General features: G+C 34.5%; 1 protein-coding gene across 3 annotated transcripts in view; it reads right to left on the reverse strand.

The window, feature by feature from the left end:
* LOC118202968 (uncharacterized) overlaps positions 1-15,702 on the reverse strand; it is a 113,896-nt gene that overhangs the window by 78,623 nt on the left and 19,571 nt on the right. The gene's annotated exons all lie outside the window — the stretch shown is intronic.

Genomic DNA, 15,702 nt, shown 5'->3' on the forward strand with positions numbered 1-15,702 from the left:
GTCAAAAACATGAATTCCATCAATTAGCTATAAAGTTGAACATATTTTGCAGAAATTTAACTTTCAGGTCATTTATTCTCCCATCAATAAAATTCCGAGTTCCATACTCAAGGACTCCATTCCGGATATGAATTCCTGGGGTATTTACAGGATTCCTTGCCAGTGTGGTTTAATTTACATCGGACAAACTAAGACAGCCTTAAAATTTCGCATTAAGGAACATGAGGCATATGTTAGAAAAAAGGAAACACAGAAGTCTTCTGTTACCTGTTGGTACGAAAATCACACTTTCAATTTTTTTGCTGCCAAAATTATTGAAAAAACATCTTCCATTGGTGAAGTGGATTTTCTAGAAGCATTTCACACACTCAAAAAAATCTTTGTTATAGTTAATGACCCTAATTCCAATCCATCTTTGCCTTCAGCCTTTAAAGAAATTATGTTTTATTTCTGGTTTCATCGACAGATGGTGCCAGTAGCTTGTTTCCTGTCTAGGCTTTCTTATCTTATCTTATCTAATCATTATATCTTATCTCGTTCATTTACGCTTTTGCAACTGAGGATGATGGTTCGGTAAAACCATCGAAACTAGTCCTGTGAAATTCGAAAACATAACACTGATTTTTATTGTTTGACTTCTAAATTAATATTTGTTCGGTGTGTTATTGTATCTTAATTACGTTAAAAAGAGACAAATATTTTTTGATTTTTTTATATTATTTATAACTTTCAGAGTAAATTCATAAATATACAACTGTTAAATATGTATATAACTTTTTCATTATCTGCATTCCCACCTCTGAAACATATTCACAAGACAACACAATATGTCATGAGATTAGTGATGTTGCAAACATGGTGTCACCAAAATGTATTTATGCGGCAACCTTCTTACGTGTGCATGCAGCCCTCCAAATTTGAGAGTCATTTCTCTGACTTTGTTTTTTTACTGAATTCATTCTTTTCTCTGGGACTAACCGCAACTGGATTGTGGAGTTTGCCAACTGATGAAAAAGAAAGCATTGCATTTCCTTAAAAATATGGCAATTTTTCCAACAGTAGAGAATGCAAATATGCAAATATTCTCATTCCATGATGATACCTTTCTTAAACAACAGAATTTTATAGAAATACAATTTGTAAAAATAGCAGGCAAAGTGTTAGAATGCAGAATACCAAATTTATGTAGTTATCCGACTTTTTTTTTTTTTAAACAGAAAACAAATTGTTGCATACATGGAAAGAATAAAAACACAAGGAATGTTAAGTTCATGCCATTCTCTGCTCTCTCTCTCTCTCTTTTTTTTAAGTGAGAGCAGGTTGCTGCGTACTTGGAGAGAACAGTGCAAAAAAATTACATAACGATTTCTAGAAAAGGGTGTTTTAAGGTGGATGCTTCTTATTTTTTAATTTTGTTGATTGATTACTCTTTTATAGAATTCTTAGTATCCCAACATTTTGAAATTAGGTGTTGCTTTTCATGTATTAACTTGTCAAAAAATTAGTCATCAATGAGTTGGAGGCTTTTCAGGAGGGGAGAGGCAGGTAATCAAAAAGTAGATTTTTTTCCTACATGCAGATTTTAAGATATGTGATAAAAAGTTTTCGAGCTTTTAAACTGGCATATAAACTTATATGTAAGTTAATGCTTTATTTGTAGCTACCTTATGTTTAAATTACATGATTATTCTAATTAATGTTATTGTGCATTCACTGTACTGTCATGTTTTGTATTACTATGAGACAGACAGCAATCTTCAAAGAAATAGAATATGTACATCGAATCAAAAAAAAAAGGGGGGGAGGTGACAGTTCTATATCTCTTGTTCTACCGGGGAGACTGATGAAATTCAGCTTTCATCTTTTGTGTCTCAAAAGTACATATTAGATTTGCATATAGCATTGTTCTAACATAGGTATTTTAACACAAAATCAGACTTTTTTCTGAAATGGCATACTGAAATTTTTTCCCATACTTTGATCCTATGCTTCAAATTATGCAAAAGTGCCAAGTTTCATAAAAACCACATATAACCACATAGTTTTTTAAAAATTGGGTCTCTGAATTTTAGCTCCTCAGTGTTAATTGTATTTGGTATATATTTATTAATATCTCTTTTTTTATTATTCTTACTTTATTCCTTCATTTAGAATTTAAATTTAGTTCAATAATAAATAATTAATTTTAGGTTCAAAATAAAAATTTGCATATTTTAAAAAATGTGTACTTTGAAATATTTATAATCTTATATATGTGAATTTATATAATGGAGCATTACTGAAATTTGGAATATTTGTTATAAGCGATAACAATGCCAAATGTGTTTTATGCCCTTTGTCATATTCTTTAACAAATCTGAAGAGTTATTTTGAATCTTAAATTTCCAAACAAACTTTTACTGAGGATCATTCATGGAGAATTCTTTATTTTTATTATTAATGCCTAATAAATATTTATAAATAATACATAAAAAGTAACTTTCTAAATTTATAAAGAATATTAATCAAAAGTTAAAAAGATTTCTTTTTTATAAGAGTAAATTTTTAACTTTGCCATTTTATCAACTGCTGTTTTGCTTAGTTAAAAGATGTCTTTTTCTGTCATAAGAGTAAATTTTTAGCTTTGCCATTGTATCATCCGCTGTTTTGCATAACTTCATTTTATATGCATTAAAATTTATTTGGCTTTGCTAGCAATCATGTCTTGCTGTTAGTTTTCAGCCAGCTCTGTTTAAAAATTATAATGAGGCTTTAGCATATTGTCTAGCTAATGCTTTAAATATGTGCAGTAAAATAAATGAGTCAGCTTACTCTATTTAATATGCAGTCTTAGACTACATTATCAATTTTCAAATATAATTGTCTGTTCTATTAATTTAAAATAGCCACAAATTGTGAAAATTTTGTCTTTATTACATGTTGTGTCTTTATGTTCAAACTGAGAGTAAAGTAAAAAGATTATTTAATTTTTTTCTGTATTTTAGAAGTTGTTCAAGCTATAATGATAGCTCACTACCTGCCCAGTAGGATCTGCAGGAGTTTGACTCTAGTTTCCAGTTAGTCTTGGTAATCTTAAAATCTAATCTCATCTTTAGATGGGAGAAAGATTGAGCAAAGCATTACACATTAAATAAAATAAGCTGGCTTATATATATATAGCATATATTTAAAGCATCGGCTAGCAAGAATGCTAAATCCAGAATATATTTTTTAAACAGAGCTGGTTAAAAATACTAACAGCAAGACACAGTTGTCAGAAGCTCGCTCATCTAAAAATTCAGAACACTCAGATTAAATACACAAAAAGGTAAGAATGTCACAGAAAACATGCTGTTTTAAAAGTGAGTATATAGTGACTGAAAAAGGGAGGATGATTATGAGTATATCTGCAGATCTTGAGGCAATAAGCCATTTAGAAGAAAAATTTTAGTCATTAAAAAATATTAATTAATTAATTTTTATTTAATTACTTTTATTTATTTATTTGCATAAAATATAGTCTCTTTTTATGTTATGCTATTTGATTTTTTACAATTAGAACTTATTTGGAAATATGGATACTATTTTAACAAACTAAATGTAGGATGATAAAATTGTGTAAAGCAATGGCACAATGATAAACCATGGAAAATTGCTTGTATGCATAATCATTTTAAATTAAAATGAAGATTACATAACTTTCTCATTTATATATCTTTTCTGAACGGCCCATTGGAAAAAAAAAAAAAAAAAAAGTGTTAACTGTGCATTACAGTATTTTCTCTTTTAATGCAGCATGCAGTTTTCAAAGATGAATACTGGGTATTGAAATGCTACTCAAATAAATAAAATCAAATTAAAAAATAATAATGTAAATAAACATGTTTAGAAATACATAATGCAAATGAATAAAGAGAAATTTTTAAAATAACTATTTGAAAAACTATAATTCAATCACACAACTCAACTAATGAAAATAAAATTCTAAAAAGGAAAAAAAAAAGTCTAGAAATAACAACTGTGATTGAAAAATCTAACATAAAGTAAAAATATCCGGTTGACAAGAAAGTAATTTCGGTTTTTTTTTTTTAATGTGAAACAGTTTTTTTTTTTTTTTTTTTTCCTATACAAAAAAATAAACTTTAATCAGTCAGATATTTTCAATTCTATTCCATGACCTTCTGCCATCTTTTTGGTAATTTCACGATTATGTACTCATAGAACTTATTATCTTTACCAGCAAAAAATTCAACCTAGTGTGATTTAAGGTCATTATTATTACAGAGATTTTTACCCTTTAAGAAGTTTAGTAAACTTCAAAATAAATGATAACCCAATAGTGGAAGGTCGGAGCTATATGGGAAATCGAATAGTTTTGTATGTGCTGTTAAAGATGCGTGAGGCCTCGTATTGTTTTGGTGGAACATGATTCCTTTCCGATTTACTAATTCTAACCTTTTCTCGTGGAATGCTTCCTTCAATTTCATAAAATGTTGGCAGTAAGCATCTCAGTTGATTGTTTAGTTGCTTAAACACAGCTCAAAATACACATCTCTGTAATCCCACCAAACTGACAACATGATCTTTTTGATGCAATTTAGCTTTCGATATGATTTGTGATGATTCATCATACTTGAACCATGATGTTTTTGATTAATGTTATTGCAGACAATCCATTTTTGATTAACAATGAAAATTCGTTTAAAAAAAGGTTGAATTGTATTACATTTGAAATGTGTAACGCAGATACTGATTTATTGTGTTATGCGAATTTCCATTCAGTGCAACCCAAATATCAAATTTCTTAATGTGTCCAAGACATCTTGTATTATTTTCAGTTGTTGTTTAAGATACATTTAACTTTTTTGCAGTTTTTTTCCATAGTTATATGACTATTTGGTTCCAATTATGGCTTTAATTTTATCATCATCATCAACTTCAAGTCACCCAGAATGTTGATCATCTTCAAGTGAAAAATCTCTAGAACAAAATTTTTTAAAACAATTTTAACACATGTGTTCTGTAGAGCAGTCAGCACCATAAACTTCACATATCTCTTTGCGAGCCTTAGCCGCTTTCCTGCCTTTAAGAAAATAAAAAAGTAAAATATACTAAAAATGTTTGTTTTTGCACCCCATGTTAAAACTGATCATAAACTAACAATTGTATACAAATATGTGGGAAACGTTATGTCATGATATTCCCTAATCCCCTACTGTATGACGTATGCATTGCGTCAGCATGTGTTTCCCGCCTTCGGAAGAGGACGAGGATTAGCTGGCGAGCGGAGCAGACGTCGCTCTATCGCTCGTATACCATTTTCATTAATTGTAATCCTAATATAATCTATATTTGTAAATAGTAATAAATGTGTGTTATCAACTATGGTCGTTGCCTTTCCCCACATTTTGGGGGCTCGACCGTGCCTTTTGTGCATGCGTTATAATCGATCCCTAGACACCAGCAATCACTAAAGACGTTCAGAAAGCTAACAAAGGCAAGACGTGCCTTTATGACGATTTAATATTCTTCTTCAAGCCAGACGACGTATGTGAATGAAGATGTGCCTTTATGACGATTTAATATTATTCTTCAACCTGGACGACATATGTGAATGATGTTACATGCTACTTGTCCATTCTTCTGATTTTGGACGTTAAATCGAAATTCGATTTTGGATTACATTGGATTGGCCAAAATATATATTGGATTATAAGGACTGCCCCGAAGTTAGGTAGGCCCATTTTTCCATAATTCGTTCGTAATTTATTAGTATTACGATTTTAAGCTGTGTTTATACTGTTTAATTATCATTCATACATACCCTATTTCATATTCATATTGTCCTATTTTACTGTTTAAAGAACTATGGCCCTAAAATTAGGTGATATCCCATTGATAGCGAATTCTCTTAAATATGGCACAACACGAGTTATTAAATTATTTAATACCGTGCTCGGATATTCCGATTTCGATCATTCTTCGCGAAAGAGAATGCGAAATTTTGCCGCGTTCCCGTACAGTTTCGATTTGGCAAAACATAAAGAACTTCTATTAAAAGATTTTTCTTTATCAGATTTTATATCAGTGGCGAATTTATTGCATTTGGAAGCTTCCACTAATAAAGATGTTTTATGTGAAAAAATTTTTCATGCGCTCACTAATCTGACGGATTTTCACAATTCCCTAGATGTTAGTTTTTTATCCGATGACGATCATTCAATTTCAAACACCGACAGTGGACCGACGCCTGTAGGTATAAGTTCTTCTGTTCCCCCTTTCCCACCCTCCACGGCGCCAAGCCCAAATCGCGTTGTTTCTTCTGACGCGGAAGTAATACATTTGAATTCGAGTCGCTCCGGTGTTTATACGACGGCGAACACCGAGATTCGCGAGATGAGTCATGATTTATGGTTTATTTTGAGAGATCTTTCAAACACTTGCAGAAACTTTTCAGGCAATGATTCCTATTCAGTCCGTGCTTTTTTCAACGATATAGAGGATAATTTCCAATTATTCCCAAATCTTACCGACCAGCAAAAATTAGTTTTTGCGAAAAGACTTGTTGTGGGTACTGCTAAAACTTTTTTGTTTTCACAACGGAATCTCAATTCATACGACATGTTTAAAACAGTATTACTTAATGAGTTCTCCGATAAAATTACTTCTATTGAATTTCATAAACAACTGGAAAGAAGAAAAATGCGCTCGAATGAAAGCTCTTTGCAATATTTTATCGCAATGCGCGAAATCGCGAATCGTGGTGACGGTGTTATCGACGAGGCTTCTGCCATTCAGTATACCATTCAAGGAATACTAGGTACCCCATCCGATAAAATTATTCTCTACGGTGCAAAATCATATTCTGAATTCAAGGAAAAGCTACGCACTTATGAATCTGTAGTTACGACTAGACATACAAATATCTCTCATCCATCAAATTTTAAAAATACGAATAATGGCCCCAGACGTGGTACTGGACGCAAAAATTCAGACCAACAACACGACACGAAATTTAATAATGCTGGTCCATCTAAAACTAAACCACAAACTTGTTTTAACTGCAATGAGGTCGGACACCTCTCACGGTCCTGTCCTAATCGTTCTCTTGGCCCAAAGTGTCTAACTTGTTGTCGTTTTGGACATAAATCTATGGATTGCCGCCCCACTACATCAAATGAGACTTCCATTCCACCTGCCGAAGTAAATACAGTACAAACCTCTCACGGTAATATGTGTAAAACTGTCGTTATACTCAATAGCACAGTTTCTGGATTAATTGACACTGGAAGTGAGGTCACATTACTGAACGAAAACACATGGATTCAACTTGGTTCCCCACCACTTTCAAATAATTCTGGAGTGTTAACTGGTTTCGGATTCTCGAAAATTCCTATTATTGGTTATTTTCAAACCATTATCAACATTGATAATCAGGACTTTCCGGCTAATATTAGAGTTGTTCCAAATCATTCTATGCAATTTTCTCTTATTGTAGGCTGTGACGTAATTAAAAATGCTAAATTAACTATTACACCAGACAGTATATATTTTTCAAAGCCTCCAGAGCAATGCTTTGAAACTGCTCCTGAATCTTTCATTTTTGCAATAAATGACGATGTTCCAGCTTTTGATATTGGTTCAAATGTTTCCAAAGAAACTCATGCTGCGGCAGAACGTTTGCTGAATTCTTATATCCCAAATAAAACAAAGACGACAGATATTAAACTTAATATCACTCTATCCGATGATAAACCGATTTTTCACCCTCCTAGACGCCTTCCTTTTGTTGAACGGGAAATTGTTGACAAACAAATAAATGAATGGTTGAAACTTAAAATTATTGAACCTTGTTCATCTCCATATGCCGGTCAAGTTCTCGTGGTGCGTAAAAAAGACGGTACACCCCGTGTTTGCATCGATTATAGGAAACTTAATCGACTTTTAATTAAGGATCATTTTCCTCTTCCTCTTATTGATGACATTTTGGATAAACTTCAAGACGCGCAAATTTTTAGTACTCTTGACCTACGTAACGGCTTTTTTCATGTGCCAGTAGCGGACGAAAGCAAACCATATACAGCTTTTGTAACTCACAATGGACAATTCCAGTTTCTTCGAATGCCATTTGGTCTTTCAAATTGCCCTTCAGTATTCCAGCACTTTATAAATTATGTTTTTCGTGATTTAATTGTCAAAGGTTATGTTTTACCCTACATGGATGATGTAGTTATTCCCGCCAAAAATGAAAATGAGGCCATTCATCGTCTGAACCAAGTACTCAAAGTTGCTAGTGAATATGGTCTAGAAGTTAATTTTCGCAAATGTCAATTTCTTCACAAAAAAATCGAATTTCTTGGACATATCGTCGAAGGTGGTAAACTTTTTCCTTCCCCTTCGAAAACAAAATCTGTAATTAACTACCCCGAACCTAAGAGTACGAAAGACATCCAACGCTTTCTCGATCTCACGGGATATTTTAGGAAATTCATCCCCTCATATTCTAGCATTGCAAAACCCTTAGTGATCTCCTTCATAAGGACACCCACTTTCAATTTCATGCTGATCAGAAAGCCGCATTTCGCAGATTAAAATATTTGCTATCTCAACAACCAGTTTTAAGTATTTTTAATCAAAAGAGTCCCATCGAAATTCATACCGACGCATCCATTGATGGCTTGGGCGCAGTCCTACTACAAAAATCTATGAACGATAACAGCTTTCACCCTGTCTACTACATGTCAAAGAAAACATCGGACAATGAGCGTAAATACACCAGCTATGAACTCGAAGTCCTTGCAATTGTTGAAGCTTTAAAAAAGTTCCGTATTTACGTCCTTGGTTCACATTTTAAAATTATCACTGACTGCAACGCTTTTGTGCAAACTTTAAATAAAAAGGAACTCAATTCGAGAATAGCCCGATGGGTTTTATATCTCCAAGATTTTGACTATGAAATTGAGCACCGTACCGGCTCAAAGATGGCTCACGTGGATGCCCTCAGTCGCAGTCCATGTTGCATGACTATCCAAGACAGTGTCCTTCTCCAATTTCGCAAAGCACAAGAAACCGACAAGCATATTACGGCTATTAAAGCACTCCTTCAAACAACGCCTTCGTATGATAACTTTCTCGTTAAGAACAATCTCCTGTACAAAAACGTCAACGGCATTGACTTACTTGTGGTGCCTGAGGATATGCAGGCAAATGTCATTAAAACAGCTCACGAACGAGGCCACTTCGCCGTAATCTGCACTCAAGAACTTTTAAACAACAAATATTTTATCCCAAATTTGAAAGAAAAAATTGAGCAGTGTATCCATAACTGCATCCCATGCATCCTCAATAATCGAAAGCGTGGCAAGCAAGACGGACTTCTGCACCCCATTGACAAAGACGACGCACCCTTGCACACGTACCATATCGACCACTTAGGTCCCCTTGCCACCACATCAAAGAAATACAAACATATTTTGGCAGTTATAGACTCGTTTACTAAATTCGTGTGGCTTTATCCGACAAAGTCTACAGACGCAGATGAAGTTATCAGTCGACTGGAATCTCAAAGATCAGTCTTCGGAAATCCTTCACGGATTATCTCTGATCGAGGCCCTGCATTCAAATCCACTGCATTTGCAAACTATTAATACACAGAAAGTAACACACAGAAAATAAAGCACGTTCTTATAACAGCTGGCCTCCCACGATCGAACGGTCAAGTTGAGCGTTTGAACTCCATTATTATTGCTGTCCTTTCTAAACTCTCCATAACCAACCCTGAGCAATGGTACCGCCATGTTCCCGCCGTGCAACAAATTATTAATTCAACTTTTCAATGTAGCATCAATTCTACTCCCTTTGAACTTCTCTTTGGGACTAAAATGAAATCGCAAAACGACATAAACATTGCTGCTCTAATCGACGAGGAGATCAAATCTGCATTCATTCAGCAACGTGACGATCTCCGTAAGGACGCAAAACAGCAAATCTCTAAAGTGCAAGACGAAAATCGCTGTACTTATAATTTGCGATGAAAACAGGCACAAAAATTTCAACTTCATGACCTTGTGGCTATCAAACGAACTCAGTTTGGCCCTGGTCTAAAACTCAAACAGAAATTTCTCGGACCTTATAAAGTCACCAGGCTCAAACAAAATGACACATATGATGTGGAAAAGTGTGCATTTTTCGACGGACCATCCAAAACATCTACTTGTTCTGAATACATGAAACCCTGGTCCAACAATATTGAACGTATCACTTAATTTTTATTAAACTGTCAGCATTATAGGTCCTCCTGTGTTTGGGCAAACGACACCTGAGAATTTTCTAATATTTTTTTTTCCTCATATCAACTTTTTAATTCATTTTGTCATACTAATGTTCTTTTTATTTTTAGTTAACTGCTGTGGTGTGTTTAATCTATTTTTTTTGCTCCGTTTGTGTAAGTATACTCAGCTTTGTATCTACAGATTATTTTTTCCATACCTATGTTACTATGCTATAATAATTTTTTTTTTTAATTTGATGATATACTATGTGGCTTCAGGCGAGGTCGCCTGTCCGGTCATGATGGCCGAATGTGGGAAACGTTATGTCATGATATTCCCTAATCCCCTACTGTATGACGTATGCATTGCGTCAGCATGTGTTTCCCGCCTTCGGAAGAAGACGAGGATTAGCTGGCGAGCGGAGCAGACGTCACTCTATCACTCGTATACCATTTTCATTAATTGTAATCCTAATATAATCTATATTTGTAAATAGTAATAAATGTGTGTTATCAACTATGGTCGTTGCCTTTCTCCACAAATATACATGGCATTTATTTCTGTAGCAACCTAAAAGTGTCAGCTGCCAAATCTCAAAAGAAAAAAATTGTAAGACTGATAAAAGAATATAAATGAACGTAACACTATCTATTTGAGCAAACCAAAATTACTTCTTGTCAACTGAATATATGCAAGAAATGAGAAAAATGTTACTTTTTTTCTGCTCATATAGAATGAAAGGGAAAGTGAAATAAGTTGCTGTAAACTGAAAAGTTTGCCAAATGAATTAATCTTGGCACAAAGTAAAAACAAATGCACAAAATTAAATTTTTGAATTGCTGCTTAACCTCCTCAAACAGGGTTGAAATTCTCATAATATAGCCTCACACATACAAACACATTTTCCCCCACCTTAACTTTCCTCAATGAATGACACATTCGAGATTCAAAACACATTTCCCCCCACCTTGACTTTTCCTCAATGAGGAAAATCGTTACGGTGATCATTTGTTCCCTCCATGGATGCAATAAAATTTAGAATTAGATGCTCGGAATGGGTTGCAAATATTTGAAATTTTTTCGATATTTATTTTTATTTAATTTAAACTAACCTGTATTATTTATTTACAGCAATATGTATACAATGATTATATAACATTTACTATTTCTGATCAATCCCGGTAATCGTTTATGCATTTTTGTGACATTTTGTTTTCACACTTAATTTATATTTTTAGATTTTCTTATTAGATATTAGGTAAGCAGAACCGAACTTTGCAAATTGTAATACATATAAACTGGATTATATTTATTACTATACTATTGTGTTTGGATTGATCCTTCCAACAAAGCCAAATGTAACAACATAATAGGTCTACAGGTTGGTGTGTGTGTGATTATGGCAAAGCCTCGAGGGCTATCTGCCTAAGAGGAGGGATGCCTTTGTGGAGGACTTTCTACGGGAAACTGGCTCGTATACACGTTACACATGGGGAAAACCACGAAAACGCCAATGCAGCCAGCCCGTTCGCAGGATTCGAACCTCGGACCGAACTACCAGTGTTCAGCGATTTTACCGCTCGGCTGCTGGTGAGCCCGTCTACAGGTTGGAATGGGATTTTGATAAACTATTTTCATTAATAAAATGATAGTAATAAATCCATTAATAACATTCACTACTATTGGAGGATTAGAATAAAATTCATTACTATTAGATTCTGAGATGAAAATTATAGCAATAATACAGCTTTAAATCTGTTTCTTATTTCCCATAAATTTGTTAATATGGTACAATAAATCTGATGGGTACACCACATGACTGCCTTGTACGGACTATTAAATTATATGCAATTTTCCTGCATTTCATTTAAATATAATAAATCAACAGATAATGAATTTTGAATTAAATCTACTTTGTGAATAGCACATAAACCACAATAGAAAAAATGCACTTTTTAAAGTTCATGGGTATTAAATGATTTTCAAAACAATCATTCATTATCCTTTTTATCAATTCATTATCCTTTTTATTACTTGCATGATATATAACGGGGAAAATCATTACTCCTTTAAATACTCGAGGTCGTCTATTTTTACCTATTACGAAAAGTTTGCATTTGTGCTTTCCTACAGCATTTACGCATGCTAAAATTGTTAGTCTCGCTTTGGAATCTTTGACACCAGTTGAAGCTTTTTCCATAGAGGTTGCCAAGGTACTTTGTGATACATATTGCCAGAAAAGACCAGTTTCATCAGCACTATAAATTTGTTCTGGAGATAATTTTCACAAGTAAACAATGAGTTCAATGACTTCTTCTGCAAATAGCTCAGCAGCTTCAGTTTTTTTTTTTTTTTTTTTTTTTTTTTTTTTGTGGAGGATTCAGAAGAACTAGCTCTCATTACTGTTTTTCATTGGGAAAACAACAAAAAAGTTCATTTGCTGGGACTTGAAGCAAGATGCTTACACATAAAAGATTCACTTTATGCATTTCTTTACGCAAGGATCTTCTAACTCTAGATTTTTTTTTTTTTTAAAGTAATCTCAGCTTTGTCATGCTCATTTGGCTGTCTCTGTTCAAATAAATTATTAACACTGTCTTCGAAGTCTATCTTTTTTAAGAGACTGATCAAAACACATTTTGCCTGCATCTGAACAGTCAGAACCGGTATCAGAGAAATTTTCTTTTTCTAAATCTCTCAGCAACTTATCGTTCTAACTGAGACCTTTGAAACCAGGTGCCATTATACGATTAAATATAGCAAGGGAAAAGTTAGCACTCTAAAATTATGAGACACTGCTTTAATGTTTGAAAAAATTTTCGCCAAAATGTAGCCAAACTGACAAGAAATGGAAAACAATGTGTAGCCAGTAGTTCCTAACAGCAGCAACAGTAGACTATCCAGAGATCTAAAGATAGGTAATTACTCTAAAATGGGGAAGGGAATCCTGGTAAGGCAGTTGTAATGTAGTCAGTATTAAAGGAAATAATTTTGTCGGTACAGTATTTGTACGAGTGGCTTTAAAAAGTTAAATTTCACACCAAATTTTACAAAATCTGGTTTTTTACACATAAATTTAATCACAGAATCAAAATATGGGGAAAAACCGGCATGGCATTTCAGAAACGTAAGTAACAACAATCTTCTATATAAGTCTAATATATATCCTAAATCATGCTTTTGAGACATGAAAAATGCAAGTTAAAATTCATCAACTGTCCCAGAAGAACTGCCTTTTTTTTAAATGAGTGCACATTTTAAGACTCTTTGAAAGATAACATTTTCTATTTTATCTGAAACTTCATAATTATAGCTTTTAATGCACTTATTACAATATTTAATACAGTCGATTCCAGTTAATCGGACCACATCGGGAAGCGATCGTTTTGATCCTAATAACCGGCTGGTCCGATTACACAAACATGTCCTATGCTGCAAGACAGGACATGTTATATGTAGCAAACAGCAAATGTACATGTAAATCATGTACTAAAATGTAATTATGAACTTTATGGTGCGGTACACATGTATGGCGAACATACAGATACAAACAAGAAATACAGTCGAACTTTTTTCATTAATTTAGAAACAAATTCTAAGAAACAATCTCCACAATACTCAACATGCAAAGTACAATAATAACAATTTCTTACCAAGTTACAGTCAACATTTGAAGAACTTATCCAATGTGATCTGACGTGTTCTCTTGACGGATTGCACGTGAATGAAATTGCCACAAACATCTAATGCAGCAATGAGACTGCCTTAATTTCCCTCCTGCATGAAATACTGACGCAAAGTTTCAATGCCTTTCTTCGCATCCTGTGTTGTCACTTGCACCAACTTATTAGCAGCATCATCATCATCATCACTTTCTTGGTCTTCCGATGTTGTCATGTGTTTTGCTGCATCTCGAGCAAAGATTGCAGCGTCATAATCTTAATTTTCATCGTAGCATTGAAGCTAGTTGTCGGCCACAAATGTAACTGCTTGTAAGATGTTGACCTTTGCACTGACTTCGCTGGCTTTTGACGTTGAGGTCAGCAAACTTTCTTCAACTGCTTCAAGGATGTAATTAACCAATCTTGCACGATAAAGGGTCTTCAAATTTTTTATGATGCCCATGTCCATTGGCTGGACCAAAGCTGTAGTCCTGAGAGGTAGAAATTCCAGTTGGACATTCATCAAACAATTTAAATGAGGATGTGCTGCACAATTGTCAAGAGAAGCAGCACTTTTCTCGACTGTCATTGTAGATCTCTGTCCCAATCCTTCAGCCATTCTTTAAAAAGTTCAGAGGTCATCTACACGTTTCTGTTCGCATGATACACAACTGGTAAACTCTCCTTTGAAGCAGCAAGGCTTAGTGCTTTTTCCTATAGCCAACAGCTTCCTCTTGTCTGTTCCTGACATGTTTGAGCAGCACAAAACAGTTATGCAATCCATCTCTTTTTGGGAGCCAGAGACTGCAACATGTTTGTAACTTAACGAGCAGTCCGGTATAGCACGATAATACAGCTGAGTCTCGTCAGCATTGTAGATGTCATCTGCTGAAAAATTTTCAAGAAGCTCGGGCAGTTTTGTTGATTTTCATTCTTCAGCATTTGCACTATCAGCACTTTCTCTCTCGCCATGTGCTTTCTTGAATTTTATGTCATGTCTAGATTTCCATCGAGACAACCAATCGCCCGTAGCTTTAAAGTCATCATGGCCCAGCTTTTTAGCGAGTTCTTCTGCTTTGCATTTGAAAATTGGGCCACTTACTCGCACAGATCATCCAGTAACAATGGCAAACCATTCATTAAGGGCCTCATCGACATCCGAGTCCTTGCCTTCATGCTTTCGTTTTTTGGAGGTTCCTCCTCATCCTTCACATTGTGCTCATTCTTCTTGCAGCTCATTCTCTTGTTTTATCAAGCTCGAAATTGCAGTCTTTGCCAATCCAGTTATTTCCACCAACCAATGCCTACTAGTGTTTTGTGTTTGTTGCTTGATCTTATCCAGAAAACCAATTTTTCAGCTGACGTCAAGTCCCGTCGTGGCATTTTGGCAGGAGAAACAAGACACGTGCACAGTTCTCTGGCTAAAGTGGTCTGAAAAAACCTTGGTGTTTCGGGTTCAAGACGTTGAGGTCAAGAGAGAGATAAAAAGATAAGATCGCCATTCAAAGCTTTGGCACCATTCCAAAAAGGTGATGAAATGATAGCTTTCTCATGTAAACTTTAATCATGATGAACAGGCAGGAATTCCTTTCAGGTGGAGCCGGACACTCTATTGTTCATTTCCTTGAAACTCGGAGGCGCAAGTCAAAGAAAATGGTGCGTGTGTTCACCTCCCACCGCTTTTGCTTTTGTCATGCACTTTAAGGAATTCCTGACCTTTGATAACGCATTTTCCTGGGCAGCCGCAACTACAGATCCTCCCATATGTCGCAGACCACCTGTACATCCAC

The sequence above is a fragment of the Stegodyphus dumicola genome, chromosome 6, assembly GCF_044657685.1.
Source record: "Stegodyphus dumicola isolate Sdum_Otavi_A_Nest chromosome 6, ASM4465768v1".
In the NCBI taxonomy this organism is placed as follows: domain Eukaryota; kingdom Metazoa; phylum Arthropoda; class Arachnida; order Araneae; family Eresidae; genus Stegodyphus; species Stegodyphus dumicola.